This window comes from Canis lupus, chromosome 8 (genome assembly GCF_048164855.1).
Source record: "Canis lupus baileyi chromosome 8, mCanLup2.hap1, whole genome shotgun sequence".
Taxonomy (NCBI): Eukaryota; Metazoa; Chordata; class Mammalia; order Carnivora; family Canidae; genus Canis; species Canis lupus.
Genome location: NC_132845.1, coordinates 20871409 through 20888493, shown reverse-complemented (window position 1 = coordinate 20888493; position 17085 = coordinate 20871409). Strand labels below are relative to the sequence as shown.

At 38.7% G+C, this 17085-nt stretch overlaps 1 protein-coding gene across 10 annotated transcripts in view; it reads right to left on the bottom strand.

Annotated features, from left to right (window-relative positions):
- Positions 1-15946, bottom strand: part of C8H1orf146 (chromosome 8 C1orf146 homolog) — a 58415-nt gene extending 42469 nt beyond the window's left edge. For 2 of the 10 annotated variants that reach the window (XR_012035074.1, XM_072834491.1), the window contains exon 1: positions 15786-15932. The gene's annotated coding sequence lies outside the window, so the exon portion shown is untranslated. Of the gene's footprint in view, positions 1-15423; positions 15553-15757 lie in introns of all 10 variants that reach the window. The other 8 variants (XM_072834497.1, XM_072834499.1, XM_072834496.1 and 5 more) reach the window with 8 other exon arrangements.
- Between the last annotated feature and the right edge of the window lie 1139 nt (positions 15947-17085).

Genomic DNA, 17085 nt, shown 5'->3' with positions numbered 1-17085 from the left:
GAGGCTGGAGGAGGAAGCAGAGGGGCGGTTGTCAAGAGACCGAGGGAGGAGGGACCAAACCTTTACCACTAATGCCTGAATCTGGTCAGGAGGGAGGGGGTAGAGTCAAGAAGGGCGGAGGGATACAAAGTGCATAAATGTACCTCCCCAGCCACTTCTCAGATGTGGAGGGGACAGAGGCTGCAGCCTGGGGCCTGGTGGGGCTCCAGCCGTCTCCTCGCCAGGGACCCCACAGGAATGGGCATTGCCTGAGACTGCCAGATGGAAGGACCTCAAGGACTTCTCAGACCTTCTTCTTCGAGCTTCAGGGCTTGTAGCCAGTTGGGTGATGATCCTTCTGACCCTGAGGATTTCTCTGGCTTGGGAGGTAATGCAAGGGGCTTCCCCAGCCCCGGGACCTTGCAAGACTTGGAACGCTGCACCATGGACTCCTCCTGGCTTGGCTTGCTCTCCACAGGCTCCCCCTCCTCAGCTGAGCGGTTCCGAGGGCGCAGCTTGGCCTTCAGGGAGACAGGCTCAGGGCAGGAAACAGGTTGACTTTCAGCCCCTTGGTGCCCAAGGACATTCGTGCACGGTGGTTCTGAGGCTCCTCCACCACCTCCTCGTCTGAAGATGGCACCCGAGAAGCCCATGGCTCCGTAGAGTCCTGGAACAGGCCTACGTCTGAGTCTGCCGCCTCTGAGAGGCGCAGGGTGCCCCCGGGCCAAATGGCCGGGGCCTGGTGCCAACACTTGTGCCCCAGGTTGGGGAATGGCCACTTTTCTAGAAAGACGCAAATTACCAATAAGGATAAAAAACAAATAAAAAAAAGAGAAATCTAAATACAGGCATACTACAGAGAAAGTGTGAATTTGGTTCCAGACCCACCACAATTAAAGCAAGTATCACAATCACATAAGTTAAATGAAATTTTTTAAAGATTTTTTTTTATTATTTATTTATTCATGATAGACAGAGAGAGAAAGAGGCAGAGACACAGGCAGAGGGAAGCAGAGACTCCATGCAGGGAGCTTGATGTGGGACTCGATCCCGGGACCCCAGGATCACACCCTGAGCTGAAGGCAGATGTGCTTACCCACTGAGCCACCCAAGCGTCCCAAGTTAAATGAATTTTTTGGTTTCCTGGTGCATATGAAAGTTATAAATACTATACTTAATCTGCTAGATGTGCAATAAGAGCATTATATCTAAAAAACAACGTATATACCTTAACTAAAAAATACTTTCTTGGGCTGAGTGAATCAGTTGGTTAAGCATCTGTGTTCAGCTCAACTCATGAGCTCAGGGTCCTTGAATAGCTCCACACTGGGCTCCCTGCTTAGCAGGGAATCTGCTTCTCTCTCTCTCCCTGTGTCCTTCCCCTCACCTGCTTGTGCACTCTCTCTCTCTCTCTCATAAAAATAGTTTCTTCGTAAAAAATGCTAACCATAATCTGAGTTTTCAGTGAGTTGTAATCTTTTTGCTGTAGAAGGCTATTGACAAAGGGTGACTGAATGGATAAAAATACAAGACCCATCTATTATACTACCTACAAGACATTCACTTCAGACTTAAATATACACAAAGACTGTAAGGAAAGGGATGGAAAACATATGCAAATGAAAGCCAGAAAAAAGATGAGGTAGCAATACTAGAGAAAACAAGCTTTAAAATGAAGACTGTAACAAAAGACAAATAAGGGCATTACATACTGATGAAGGAGTCAATCCAATAAGAGAATATGATTATAAGTATATAAACATCCAATACAAGAACACCTAAGTACATAAAGCAAATATTAACAGATATATAGGGAGAAACTGACAGGAATACAATAGGGGACTTTAACACCCCATTTATGTCAACGGATAGATCATCCAGACACAAAACCAACAAAGAAACAGTGACTTTGAACAACACATTAGACCAAGGGACCTAACAGATCTATACAGAATATGTCATCTCAAAACAGCAGAATATATTCCTTTTAAGCCCACGTGGAATGTTCTCCAGAACAGATCATATATTAGGCCACAAAACAAACTTCAATAAACTTAAGACTTAAATCATATCAAGTATCCTTTCTGGCCACCATGGTATGAAATTAGAAATCAATAACAAGAAAAAAACTGGAAAAAACACAAACAAATGGAGGCTAAAGAACACACTATGAAGCAACAAATAGGTAAATCAAGAAATTAAAAAGGAAATAAAGAAATACATGGAAATATATGAAAATGAAAACACAATGGTCCAAAATCTTTGGGATGCTGCAAAAGATGTTCTAAGGGAAAAGATAACAGCAATATAGGCTTACCTCAAGAAGCAAGAAAAATCTGAAATAAACAACCTAATCTTATACCTACAGGAGCTAGAAAAAGAACAACCAACACCCAAAGCCTAATAGAAGGAAGGAAACAAAGATTAGAACAGACATAAATGAAAAAGCCTTTAAAAAACCCCACAATAGAACAGATCAATGAAACCACAAGCTGGTTCTTTGAAAAGAATCAACAAAATTGATAAACTATTAAAGTATTAACAGACTCAACAAGAAAAATAAAGAGAGAAGATTCAAAAAAAATAAAAAATCAGATAAAGAAAGAGAACGAACATAAAGAGAATTTTTTAAAGTAATCTCTACACACAACACTGGGGGTCCAAATCATGAACCCTGAGATCAAGTCACATGCTATACCAACTGAGCCACCCAGGCACTCCCATAAGAGAAGATAATGAAAAATTACATGTCAGCAAGTTGGACAACCTGGAAGAAATAGATAAGGTCCCAGAAACATACAATCTCCCAAAACTGAATCAGGAGATACAGAAAATTTGAACAGACTGACCACTAGAAATCAAACTGAATCAGTAATCAAAAAATTCCCAATGAACAAAAGTCTGGGACCAGATAGCTTCACAGATGAAGTCTACCAAACATTTTAAGAGTTAACAATATTTATTTTTCCAATCCATGAGCATGGAATGTTTTTCCATTTTTTTGTGTGTTGTCTTCAACTTCTTTCATTAGTGTCTTATAGTTTTCAGAATACAGGTATTTTACCTCCTTGGTTAGCTTTATTCCTAGGTATCCTATTATTTTTGGTACAATTGTAAATGGGATTCTTTTAATTTCTCTTTCTACTGCTTCATTATTGGTGTATAGAAATGCAAGATTTCTGTACACTGACTTTGTATCTTGTGACTTTATTGAATTTGTTTATAGGTTCCAGCAGTTTTTGATGGAATCGTTCAGGTTTTCTAGAGTATCTGCAAATAGTGAAAGTTTTACTTCTTCCTTACAGATTTGGATGCTTTTATTTCTTTTTCTTGTCTGCTTGGGGTGGCTAGAATTTCCAGGACTACATTGTTTAAAAGTGGTGAGAGTGGACATCCTTGTCTTGTTCCTGACCTTAGGAGAAAAGCTTTTAGTTTTTCCCTATTGAGGATGATGTTAGCTATGGATTTTTTATATATGGCCTTTATTATGTTGAGGTATGTTCCCTCTAAACCTACTTTGTTGGGTTTTTTTTTTATCACAAATGGATGTTGTATTTTGTCTAATGCTTTTTCTGCATCTGCTGAAATGATCATATGGTTCTTATTCTTTCCTTTATTGATGTGATGCATTATGTTGATTGATTTGCAAATAATGAACCACCTTTGCATCCCAGGAATAAATCCCACTTGATTGTAGTGAAAGATTGTTTTGATGTATTACTGAATTTGGTTTGCTAGCATTTTGTTCAGGAATCCTGCATCTATGCTCATCAGGGATAATGGCTAAAATCAGCAACACAAAAAAGAACAGGTGTTGGTGAGGACACGGAGAAGGAACACCATGCACTCTTGGTGGGAATGCAAGCTAGTGTGGCCACTGTAGAAAATGGAAAACAGTATAGAGCTACCCTGTGATCCAGCAAACACACTACTGGATATTTACCCAAAAAATACAAAAACACTAATTCAAAGGGTTACATGCATCACTATGTTTATAGCAGCATTATTTACAATAGTCAAGATATAGAAACAGTCTAAATGTCCATTGATTGATGAATGTATAAAGGGTGTGTGTGTGTGTGTGTGTGTGTGTGTGTATGGTGTGTATACACACACAATGGAATATTATTCAGCCATAAAAAGAACTAAATCTTGCCATTTGCAATGACATGAACAGAGTAGAGTATAATGCTAAGTGAAGTCAGAGAAAGACAAATACCACATGATTTCACTCACACATGGAATTTAAGAAACAAATGAGCAAAGAGGGGAAAAAAGAGAGGCAGAGAGAGACTAACCAAGAAAGGGACTCTTAGTTATAGACAAACTGATGGTTACCAGAGAGGAGTAGGGTGTGGGATGGTTAAAAAGGTGATGGGCCAGCCCGGGTGGCTCAGCGATTTAGTGCCTGCCTTTGGCTCCAGGGCGTGATCCTGGAGTCCCGGGATCGAGTCCCAGGTCGAGCTCCCTGCATGGAGCCTGCTTCTCCCCCGCCTGTGTCTCTGCCTCTCTCTCTCTCTCTTTCTGTCTCTCATGAATGAATAAATAAAATCTTTTTAAAAAATTAAACAAAAATAAAAAGGTGATGAAATTAAGGAGTACTCTTGTCATGATAAGCACTGGGTGATGTATGGAATTTCTGAGTTACTATATTGTACACCTGAAACCTATATAACACTATATGTTAAAAACCTGGAATTAAAATAAAAACTTCAAAAACGTTTCTAAACATAGATGAATAAATAGATAGAAAAGAGTTAACAGCTATTCTTCTCAAACTATGCAAAAAAAATAAAAGAGGAAGGAAAACTTCCAAATTCATTCCACAAGGCCTGCATTACTCTGATACAGAACTAGACAAAGACACTACTAAAAAAGAAAACTACAGACCAATGTCTCTGAAGAGCAAAAATAGCCAACAAAATATTAGCAAACCAAATTCAATGATACATTAAAAAAATTATTCACCATGATCAAGTTGGATTTATTCCAGGGATGCAAGGGTAGTTCAATATTGGCAAATCAATATGATACATCACATTAACAAAAGAAAGAAAAAAACCGCATTATCTTGATACAATCATCTCGATAGATGCAAAAAAAAATTGGCAAAATACAATATCCACTCTAAGGCCATGTATGAAAAAACACACAGCTGGAATCACAGTCAAAGGTGAAAAACAAAGCTTTCTTCTGAGGTCAGGAACAAAACAAAGATGTCCATTCTCAATACTTTTATTCAACATAGTACTGGAAGTCCTAACTGCAGCATTCAGACAAGAAACAGAAATAAAAGACATTTTGTTTTGTTGATGGCTTCCTTTGCTGTGCAAAAGCATTTTATTTGCTTAAAGTTTTGTTTTGGTTTGGTTTCCCTTGCCTTAAGGAGACATATATCTAAATATATTGCTAAGGCCACTGTGTGAGAGATTATTGTCTGTGTTTCTCTTAGGAGTTTTTATGGTTTGGTCTCACAATTAGGTCTTTAATTCATTTTGAGTTTATTTTTGTGTATGGTATAATAAAGTGGGCCAGTTTCATTCCTTTGCACGTAGTTGACAGTTTTTCCAGTACCATTTATTGAAAATACTGTCTTTTCTCCATTGTACATTCTTGCTTTCTTTGTTGTAGATGAATTTGGTCATAAAAGCATGGCTTTATTTCTGGGCTCTCTTCTGTTCCACTCACTGATCTACATGTCTAATTTTGTGCCAGTACCATATTGTTTTGATGATTGTTGCTTTGTAGTGTATCTTGAAATGTAGGATAGAGGGCAGCCCCGGTGACGCAGCGGTTTAGCACCGCCTGCAGCCTGGGGTGTGATCCTGAACACCCAGGATCGAGTCCCACGTCGGGCTCCCTGCATGGAGCCTGCTTCTCCCTCAGCCTGTGTCTCTGCCTCTCTCTCTCTGTGTCTCTACGAATAAATAAATAAAAAATCTTAAAAAAAAAAGAAATGTAGGATAGAGATACCACCAGCTTTGTTGTTCTTCCTCAAGACTGCATTGGTTATTTAAGATTTTTCATGGTTCCATACAAATTTCAAGATTGCTTATTCTAATTCAGTGAAGAATGCTGTTGGTATTTTGATTGGGACTGCACTGAATCTGTATATTGCCTGGGTTAGTATGGACTTTTTTTTTAAAGATTTTATTTATTTAGGGATCCCTGGGTGGTGCAGCTGTTTGGCACCTGCCTTTGGCCCAGGGCGCGATCCTGGAGACCCGGTATCGAATCCCATGTCGGGCTCCCAATGAATGGAGCCTGCTTCTCTCTCTGCCTATGTCTCTGCCTCTCTCTCTCTCTCTGTGTGTGACTATCATAAATAAATTAAAAAAAAATTTAAAGATCTTATTTATTTATTTGAGAGAGACAGGGAGTGAGAGAGCGTGTGAGATTACAAGCAGGGGGTAGAGGTAGCAGGAGAAGCAGACTCCTCGCTAAGCAGGGAGCATGGTTCAGGACTCAATCCCAGGACCCAAGAAAGAAAACTTGGATTCCTACCACACATCATATACAAAAGTTAACTCAGAATGGATCACAGATCTACCAGTAAAACATAAACCTATAATAAATGTTTTAGAAGAAAATAGGACATCTTTATGCTCTTGGGTCAGGGAAAAAATGTTTAGATGATACCAAAACTGTAACCCATAAAAGAAAAGAGTTGATAAATTGGACTTCATCAAAGTTAAAAAAGCTTTCCCCCTCAAAAGACACTGTTAGGAAAATAAAGAGAAACCACAGATTGAAAGAAAATATTTGCAAAACATGTATCTGGTAAATGACTTTTACCAAAAATATATAGAGACTCTCAAGACTCAAGAAAACAATCCAATTTAAAAATAGGCAAAAAATTTGTACAGATACTTCAAAAAAGATAAATAAATAGCAAATAAGCACATGAAAAGATATTCAACATCATTAGACATTAGGAAAATGAAGATTAAAATCACAATGAACACAATATACCTAATATGTCTAAAATTTAAAAGACTAAACATATTAATTGATGGTAAGGATGTGGAAGAACTGGACCTCTCATACACTGATATTTGGAAAGTATGTGGTACAACTACTTTGAAAAGGAGTTGGGCAATTTCTTTAAAAATTAATCACACACAAACCATATAATCCAGCCAATTCACTCTTAGCTATATTACCAAAGCAAAAAGAAAGCATCTATCCATATAAAGTCTTAATCACATGTTTTATTTGTAAAAGCCAAAAACTAGGAACACCCCAAATACCCTTCAAAAAGTTAATAGACTTTGATATAAACTAATCAAGAATAAAAAGGAATGAGGGCAGCCCTGGTGGCTCAGCGGGTTTAGCACTGCCTCCAGCCCAGGGTGTGATCCCGGAGACCCGGGATTGAGTCCCACATCAGGATCCCTGCATGGAGCCTGCTTCTCCCTCTGCCTGTATCTCTGCCTCTCTCTCTCTGTGTCTCTATAAACAAATGAATAAAATGTTTAAAAAAAAAAAGGGAATGAAAAAAATTTAAAAAATAAAAAGGAATGAACTATTAATACATACAACCTGAATCAACCTAAAAAATTATGCTGAAAGGGGAAAAAAGCACATACTGTAAGATTCCCTTTATATAAAACTCCTGAAAATGCAAACTAACTTACAGTGACAGAAAACAGAACCATGGTTATGATGAAGGAATAACTGGGAAAGAAAGGAAAATTACAAACAGGCAGGAAGCAGTTTTTGGGGATGATGGGTATATTCGCTATACTGATTAGTGGCGACTGTTTCACAAGTGTATAAATGTAACAAAATATCACATCACTCAGCGCAATTCATTATGTATCAATTATACCTCAAAAATATATTTTGTATTATATGTATTACAGTATATAAAAATATGTATTATGTAATTATTGCTATATAACACACATAATTATACATATTATGTAAGCATATATATTATAAATTTAACATATATATTAAAAATATCCTATATATAGCATATGCCTGAATCTCTTAAAAGCTTTTAAATAGTTCCAAAAATATTTAAAATGATATGTATCATTGTTTTTTAAATTTTTAAAAGATTTTATTATTTTTTCATGAGAGACACACAGAGAGAAAGGCAGAAACACAGGCAGATGGAGCAACAGGCTCCATGCAGGGAGCCTGACGTGGGACTCGATCCAGTGTCTCCAGGATCACACCCCGGGCTGAAGGTAGTGCTAAACCGCTAAGCCACCCAGACTGCCCTGTATCATTTTTAAATTAAAAAATTCTGTCGTGTAAGAACCATAAGTGTTCAACAGTGAAGTTATTAAAAATATTTCTTATGCTGGTGCTGTGAAATCTGCTGGAATTCTAGCGACTCTGTTACTAGTAGCCTCCTCTTGCTGCTAGGGAAACCAAAATTAAGGCCAGGCAGCTAAAATCAAGCAAAGAAAACAAAACTAATCCTTTGTTAAGTGAAAATTAACCTTTTGAAACACCTTGATAGTTACTGAAAATGGTCCCAGAAGTTATTACATCCCAATTATTTTCCAAAAGGAAAAACACATTGAATTTCTAGATTAAATAAATAACTTGCCTTGCTTATATGGCTAGAAAAAACATCTTTACTTCTGTATTGTCTTTCTTCAGGAGTAACATCTCTTACAATAGTATGAAATAGAAGAGTTCTAATTATCAAACAGGGTTCTCCTAGGTTTTTCTAAGAAGCAGCTATTTTTCATTTCTTAAAACAGAGAAATGACGAAGGTGAGGATATACTGATAGGTTTCTAGGTACGTAGAGAAAAAGAGGGCAGCATTAAAATGAGTCCTTAACGGAAGAAAGGAAGCCCCAGAAAGCCTTTCTATACTGGGAATTGAGGAAAACTCAGGAGAGTACAACGTTTATCTGGCTTGGCAATTTACCCAGCATGGCTTTGGGAGGTACAGATACTGGAAATTTTCAAACATTAAATCAAAACCTAGAATAAATGAGACTAAGAGTATCTAGATTTTTAAAAGACTAAAGTATGTGGTATTAAAGATTATTAAGAGACCATCTAATCATCTTCAGACCAATATAACATAATAATTAAGAGCACAAATTCTGTGGTGGGAGTACCTAGATTCAAATCCTGGTTCCTTCACTTACTAGTTATGTGCTCTTCGGCAAGTCATTTTTACCTCTCCAAACCTCAGCTGTCTCATTTGTAAAATTCAAGTAACAGTCCTACTTTCAAAACACTTCAAAGGATTAAATCACATCGTAACATAGAATTATGGCCTACCATTTAAATGTGTAGCCTCGAGGGGTGCCTGGGTGGCTCAGTGGTTGAGCATCTGCCTTCAGCTAAGGGCCTGATCCCAGAGCTTCTGGATCAAGTCCCACATGGGACTCCCCACGGGGAGCCTGCTTCTCCCTTTGCCTTTGTCTCTACCTCTCACCGTCTCTCATGAATAAATAATATCTTTAAAAATAAAAATTAAAAAAAGTCAATATGTAGCCTCGAGCCAGGCTCCCTGATTTGAATTCTTGGTTCTGCTACCTACTAGCTATGATTTGATCTTGGGCAAATCACTTCTCCACACCTTAGTTCCTCATCTGTAAAATATGGATAACACTTCCTACCCCATAAGGCTATTGAATGGGGGCACCTGGGTGGCTCAGTCTGTTAAGCGTCCGACTCTTGATTTCAGCTTAGGTTATAATCTCAAGATCCTTGAATCACATTCCCCATGGGGCTCTGCATACTCAGTGTGGAATCTGCTTAGGGGTTCTCTCTCCTCCTCTCCTTTTGTCCCTCCCCCCACTCATGCTGTGTGTGTCTCACTCTCAAATAAATAAATTTTTTGAAAAAAGAGGATTAATTATTGTGCATAAAGCACATGAAACAGAAGAGCACATAAGTGAAATAGTCATTACTGAAATGCACTTTGCAAATATTAAGCTTCAATAAATGGTAATTACTAATATTAGGCAAGAGGCACAATGCACTTAAAATTGTTATTTCTAAATGTATAGTTTTTACTTTTTTTAAATTAATTAATTTATTTATTTATGATAGTCACAGAGAGAGAGAGAGAGAGAGAGAGGCAGAGACACAGGCAGAGGGAGAAGCAGGCTCCATGCACAGGGAGCCCAACGTGGGATTCGATCCCGGGTCTCTAGGACCGCACCCTGGGCCAAAGGCAGTTGCTAAACCGCTGCGCCATCCAGGGATCCCTAGTTTTTACTTTTTAAAAAGAGAACACTTGGGTGGTAAACATAGTAAAAGGAGAGCTGGCTCTTTTTTTTTTTTTTTTTTTTTTTTTAGAAGTAACAGAATTTGATGTCTGTTATTTCTACTCCTCTTATAATGTTCAAAGCCTAAGGTTACTTTGTAGTTCAGATAATGCTTCAATGTTTCCATGAAGAATTCTCAGACTATATTTCAATTTTTGGTCTCCTTCCATATTAGTCCCACAGTAGATATTTAATAAACATTATGTTACTTGATTTAATTGGGTAACCAAGACATCCATATCCCAGGCTTTTCCTTCCAACATAGGCTCTTTAGGGAGACAAGATAGGAGAGAGAAAGCTGAAATGATTTAAATTTGGTAGTAAAATTAAAGGCTGCTCAGAGTGGAGACAAACTATCACAAAAGGTCAGTTAGAAATGGAATGAGAATGATGTACTCATATATTTAAATATATATATATATATATACACACACACACACATACACACACATGTTTAAGTGTGTGGAATGCTCAAAAGAGAACATAAGCAACTGAACATTACACATTTTTGGCTAGGTTCTGAACAACCAGTGCAGAAAGAAAAAGAAAATATTTGTATAATTTTACATTTCAGGAAATTCTGGCTGAGAGAGGATCATACCAATGGTCATGTACACCTTTGGGTAGTAAGGACATCTTAAGAACAGTTAATTCTAGGGCACCTGGGTGGCTCAGTGGTTGAGTGTCTGCCTTCAGCTCAGGTAGTGATTCTGGGGTCCTGGGATTGAGTCCCGCATCATGCTCCCCAGAAGGAGCCTGCTTCTCCCTCTACCTATGTCTCTGTCTGTTTCTCTCTCTCTCTCTCTCTCCCTGTCTCTCAGGAATAAATAGATAAAATATGTTTTTTAAAAAAGAATAGTTAAGTCTTCAAATCCATGGACACAGAATATCTTTCCATTGATTTGTGTTTTCTGTAAAGGGCAGACAGCAACTATCTTAGACTTTGTGGGCCACACAAGTCTCTTGCAATGACTCAACTCTGATCCTATAGCATGAAAGCAGCCAGCCACAGACAGTAAGTATATTAATGAGTCTTGGTTTCTTAAAACTGCATTTAAGGATATGAAGATATGAATGTCACATAATATTCATGCATCACAAATATTTTTTTCCAATCACAACTATAAAGAATTATTATTTTTTTAAAGATCTATTTATTTATTTGAGAGAGAGAAAGAGAGCACAAGTCGAGGAAGGGGCAAAGGGAGAGGGAGAGCGACAATCCTCCAACAAACTCACTGCAGAGTTCCATGCAGGCCTGGATCCCAGGACTTTGAGATCATGACCTGAGCTGAAAGCAAGAGCTGGCTGCTAACCAACTGAGCCACCTAGGCATCCCTATAAAGAATTATTCTTGGCTCCAAATGTGGAAGGCCAGATTTGACTCATGGGCCATAATTTGCCAAGTCCTCCCTAAGATCTTCATGGTATTTCATGACTTTGGTTCTCTCCCATGCATCTAGAATGGTACTAGATATATACCATCCTTGGAAGAAATGAAAAAATAATCACTCAAATCATGTTCAATAGGTTTAATTCTCTTATAGAATCCAGTTAAAAATGGCTGCATATAAGTGACAAAAATTAAGTGTTTAAAAAAAAAACTGGGGGCAGCCCGGGTGGCCCAGCGGTTTAGCGCCACCTTCAGCCCAGGGTGTGATCCTGGAGACCCAGGATCAAGTCCTGTGTCGGGCTCCCTGCACGGTGCCCCCCTCTCTCTCTCTCTCTGTCATGAATAAATAAATAAAATCTTAAAAAAAAAAAAACTGGTTAGGATATGAAGCAACAGACTTTCACACAGGGGTAGCTGAAATGTAAACTAATGTAACCAACCATTTTGGGAGATAGACATTGTTGGGGTAATCTTTGATGGGCCCTTAGTGTCCCTGCATTTTTTTTTTTTTTTTCTGAAAATGCCAAGAATATCAGGCCCTGACTCTTTACCCAGGTCATTTTTCATTTGCAATGAGCAATATGGAGAAATGCACTGAGCAGGCTTGTCACCACTCATTAATAAGTGTTCCTCTCTGTTAACGTAACCAATTGCATGCATGCCCATCTAAATCCACCTACGTTATTCCAACCCGTCTACCTCTTGTGGGATATGAAAGCTAAGGAAACCATTAGAAACCTAAATCTTTGGCTACTACTTTTGCCATGATTTTCTTTTAAATCCTGTGTCTGGTCCAGGTATCGAGTATCTTCTGCCAGCATCAAACAAATGCCAAGCCAATTTGTTAGCTTGCAAGTAGGATAAAATCTCAGACTTTTCAGACTTCTTGACAGGAATTATATACCAAAGTGAAGATTTGCACTCCTAAGCAATTGCACTCCTAAGTTTATACTGAAAAGAAATGCATGCATTGTGTATTAAAATATTTGTACAAGAATATTCTTAACAGCATTTTTAAACTTTATTCCTCATACTTTTGCTTAAATCTTCTTTTTCATCCACCTTTTGAGGCTACAATGATCCATATAGCAATGGATTACAGTTGGCAACATCACTATGAAATTACGGTTAGCTTAACATAGATACAACTTAATATAGAGAAAAATATTTATAGACATGTGGGCATACATGGATTAGTACACACATGTATATATTTCTTTGCTCTGTCATCTGAGAGGGGCCTAAATGAAATGATACTCTCTTAGCAACAATCACACCTACCAGCCAGACTTTGGTTTGTAATACCATTCTCCAATAAAAAGAAGCAGGGCTCCTTGGAGAAATGGCTGATTCTAGGAATGGGACAACAAGCTGAGCCTAGACTATTCTGAAGTAACAGAAAGTAAAGAAGTGGTTAAAAACAAAAGCAAAGAAAAAGCTCACATTGAGAGGAGTATGACAAAAAGAGTAATCAACTGAAAGACTCCTATGGCCAAAGGTGGAACAATGTGAGTAGCAAAATAAGTAAAATAATATTTATTATAATTCCAAGTATAAAATATCCACACATCCATACTGATAAAAGTAATTGAGTAAATTAATAAACGAGGAGAAGAGACAAATCTCCTGACACTGTCTCCAAGAGACACTGAAGAAACATGATAGGTACTACCTCATCAGCTGGTCAAAGTCTACACTAATAGTCATAAATCATGTTGACAATATGTACCACTGATATGATGTAACCCTCCTCTCAATAATCCATAATCCTACTCCTACCTTGAGAAACACATCAAACTCCAATAGTAGCAAATCCTACAAATACCAGACCAGCACTCCTCAAAGCCATCAAAGCTATCAAAAACAAAGAAGGTGTGAGAAACTGTCAGAGACAGGAGGAACCTAAGGAAAATTATAATTTTTTTAAAGATTTTACTTATTTATTCATGAGAGACACAGAGAGAGAGGCAGAGACACAGGCAGAGGGAGAAGCAGGCTCTTTGCAGGGAGCCCCATGTGGGACTTGATCCTGGAACTCCGGGATCAGCCCTGAGCCAAAGTCAGATGCTCAACTCCTGAGCCACCCAGGCATCCTGGGAAACATTATAATTAAATGTAATGTGGTATACTTACTGGAATCCTGGAACAGAAAAAAAAAAAAAAAAAAAGGACATTAGGGCAGCCTGGGTAGCTCAGCGGTTTAGCGCCGCCATCAGCCCAGGGCCTGATCCTGGAGACCCGAGATCAAGTCCTGCATCAGGCTCCCTGCATGGAGCCTGCTTCTCCCTCTGCCTGTGTCTCTGCCTCTCTCTCTGTGTGTCTCTCATGAATAAATAAATAAAATCTTAAAAAAAAAAAGACATTAAGTAAAAAACTAAGGAAATCGGAATAAACTATGAATTTTAGTTAATAATAATACTTATGGTCCCTTAGTTTTGACAAAAGTACCATATAACACAAAATGTTAGTAATAGGATAAACTAAACAGTGTGTAGGAATACTCTGGACTTTCACGTCTATTTTTCTGTAAATCTAAAACTTTTCTAAAAAATAATTTCTATTAAAATCCTAACTCTCCTTCAAGGCCCATTAGAAATCCTGTCTCTGGGACACCTGGGTGGCTCAGCAGCTGAGTGTGTGCTTTCGCCTCAGGGCGTGATCCCAGGTTGGGGGGATTGAGTCCCGCATTGGGCTGCCCGTGAGGAGCCTGCTTCTCCCTCTGTCTCTCATGAATAAATAAATAAAATATTTTAAAAAAAAAAAGAAGAAGAAAAAAAAAAGAAATCCTGTCTTCTGCAAGAAACTATCCCTGACCACCCCCAACTTAAATGAGATCTCTCCTTCCACAGAATGTACCCTACAACACCTCTGCTGAGCACCTACCATATTTTGCCCAACAAAATTATTTATAAACATATTTCATTTCCCTTAGTTCAAAAGCATCTTAACATCAATCAAATTTATATTTGTCATGTTACTTAATACAAAATCAGCTCAAAGCAAAATCGAGAAACCAACCAATCCAGATGAAAGTCACTTCAAGTTACGGTTAGTATCTCCTCAGGCAGTTTCATTCTACTTTTGAGCAACTCTAATAATTAGAAAGTTCTTCCTGCTGGGTTGAAACCAAATGTTCTATAATTTCCTCATTTACTGCATGAATGAATGAATGACAACTAGCTCTGTGAGAGCAGGGAACACCTTCTGTTTTACCTAATACTGTATCTGCAGTACGTGGCACACAGTACATACCCAAAAAACATTTGTTTTTTTGAATGAGTAAATGGCTAGGGGAAGGGCTGCAACTTTTCTTTCCCCTCTTACACAATTCAATTTACTGCTTAGCTAATGACCATCCTCCTGATTATACACTCACATAAAATGGAATCATTTAATTCTTCATACCCTTCCCTGTAGGTCTTACCATTTAAACTAGTTTAACTGAGGCTGTAAGAGGTTTAGTAATTTTGTGCACTTATATAAAAAGTGCTAAAGGAACTGGGATCAGTAGAATCCCCACAAGAGTGTACAACTGACGACTAGATATGAACCAGAAAACTAGGGCTGAGGCAGCAAGGTCCCCCCCCCCAACCTTTTGTCCCCCGGTTCCTCTGGGGAAAAGCTCCTGGACTTGGGGCAAATCACTTCACCTCTAGTTGGCCGGCTTTCTCGTGTGAAAAGAAAAAGCTCGGACTCAAGGCCCTAGTATTTTCAGCTATTAGGGTTTTGCTTATTTTTCCCAAATCTTCAAAATCAAATCAGTGTTAACACTGCACGAAATCTCGTTCCCGGTCGGTCACCTCAACTGACAGGTGAAAGGTTGGTCTCCGAGATCTTCCCCGCCGCTTCCATTCTTGAGGTTCTCTGTCCTCCCCACACCCCTGCTGCGGTTGGGTCTGGGGTGGGGAACGACAGGTTACAAACATCACCTGAAGTAAATAAAACACAAATTCAAAGCCTGCACCACAACAGCGCTTCTGAAAAGGAAGCGCTTCTACGACTCTTCAAGAAAACCATGAGGAAAGTCCTTTCCCCACAACTCTTGAAGGAAGACAAGGGAGAGGAGGACGCCCTCTCACTCTGCCAACGCCCTGAGGCAAAGACGGGCCTCCGCAAGTCTGAGGAAAAACGCACACTCTCCGAAGAACGAAGCAACAGAAACCTCAAAAGCCAGGTCCTCGGTAGCTGCAAACACACCTCCAGATCAGGAGGTTCCTGGGGCCACGGCGCCTCCCAAACTTCCAGAACGTTCTGTGAAGAGCAAGACGCACGGAGCGCAAGGCACCCGGATGGCGAGCGTAACTCCCAACTTCCGGTGCTTCCGCGCAGGCGCAGACCTACCTAACCGTGGCCCCGCCTTTCCCGCTGTTTATTTAAAATCTTCCCTTCCTTTATTTTTAAAATTTACTTATTTTATTTATTTATTTATTTATTTATTTATTTATTTATTTATTTATTTACTTATTTACTTATTTACTTATTTATCTATTTAATGTTCCAAGGTATGGTCATTTTGTCTTTTTTTTTTTTAATTGGAGTTCAATTTGCTGACATTTAGTGTAACACCCAGTGCCTGCTGTTTAGATGGCGCAGTTTGCACACACTGCTAAGTAGTTAGGAAAAAGTAAGGGGTTTGTTTGTTTTGTGCATTTGACTTAGTTGCCTGGAGTTGACTTTTTACAGCTTTCTAAAACTTAGGCTCATTCTTTTACTATTATTACTGACAGTATAAAATCAAAGTGGCCTCAGGTTTATGCAAATTATGAAAAAAAATGCTCACTTTTTCATTAGGGGCTGTACATTTACCATGTGTGTTTACTCTTGGAATCCATGGCTTTCACACCTGACTGAAGTTCAGCAAATTATTAAGCCCTGATGTTCACAACTGCAAAAACTGAAAAAGAAAAAGAAAAGTCACCACTTGCCCAGAGCGTATTGTTAGGATACAAAATCATGTCTTCCTTTGGAAAATACATATTGCTGGGGGGAAAAGAATACTGCGCCAGGAAAAAATCTTCTGTAACACCCTTGTCATATGGATTAATTATTCCCTGCAACAACCATTTTATAAATTTAGAGTTGTGTTTTATTATATTATTAAAATTAGGGGCGCTCTTTTAATAGCCCTGTTGGACAGTAGAGTCAGGATAGTACAGGTCAGATTAATCAAGACATGACTCCAGCAATATTGTGTGGATTTCAGAACTCAAGGAATTGAGTCAACTATTGGTATGAGCCAGAAGGTTTGGGTTTGCTAGAGGACCCTCTTTGAAAAGTCCTATTTTGACCATGCTAATTGCAGAGGGATAGGAGAGGCATCCAAAATTAAGCAACAATATAGTTTCAACAAAGAAGAGTGCAGGATATAGCCTTTCCTATCTACTTGTTATACTGTAAGGCGATGTAGCTGGACTGAGAGCAGGGACTCCAGTTCTGGCTATGAAACTGGCAAGTGCAAAGAA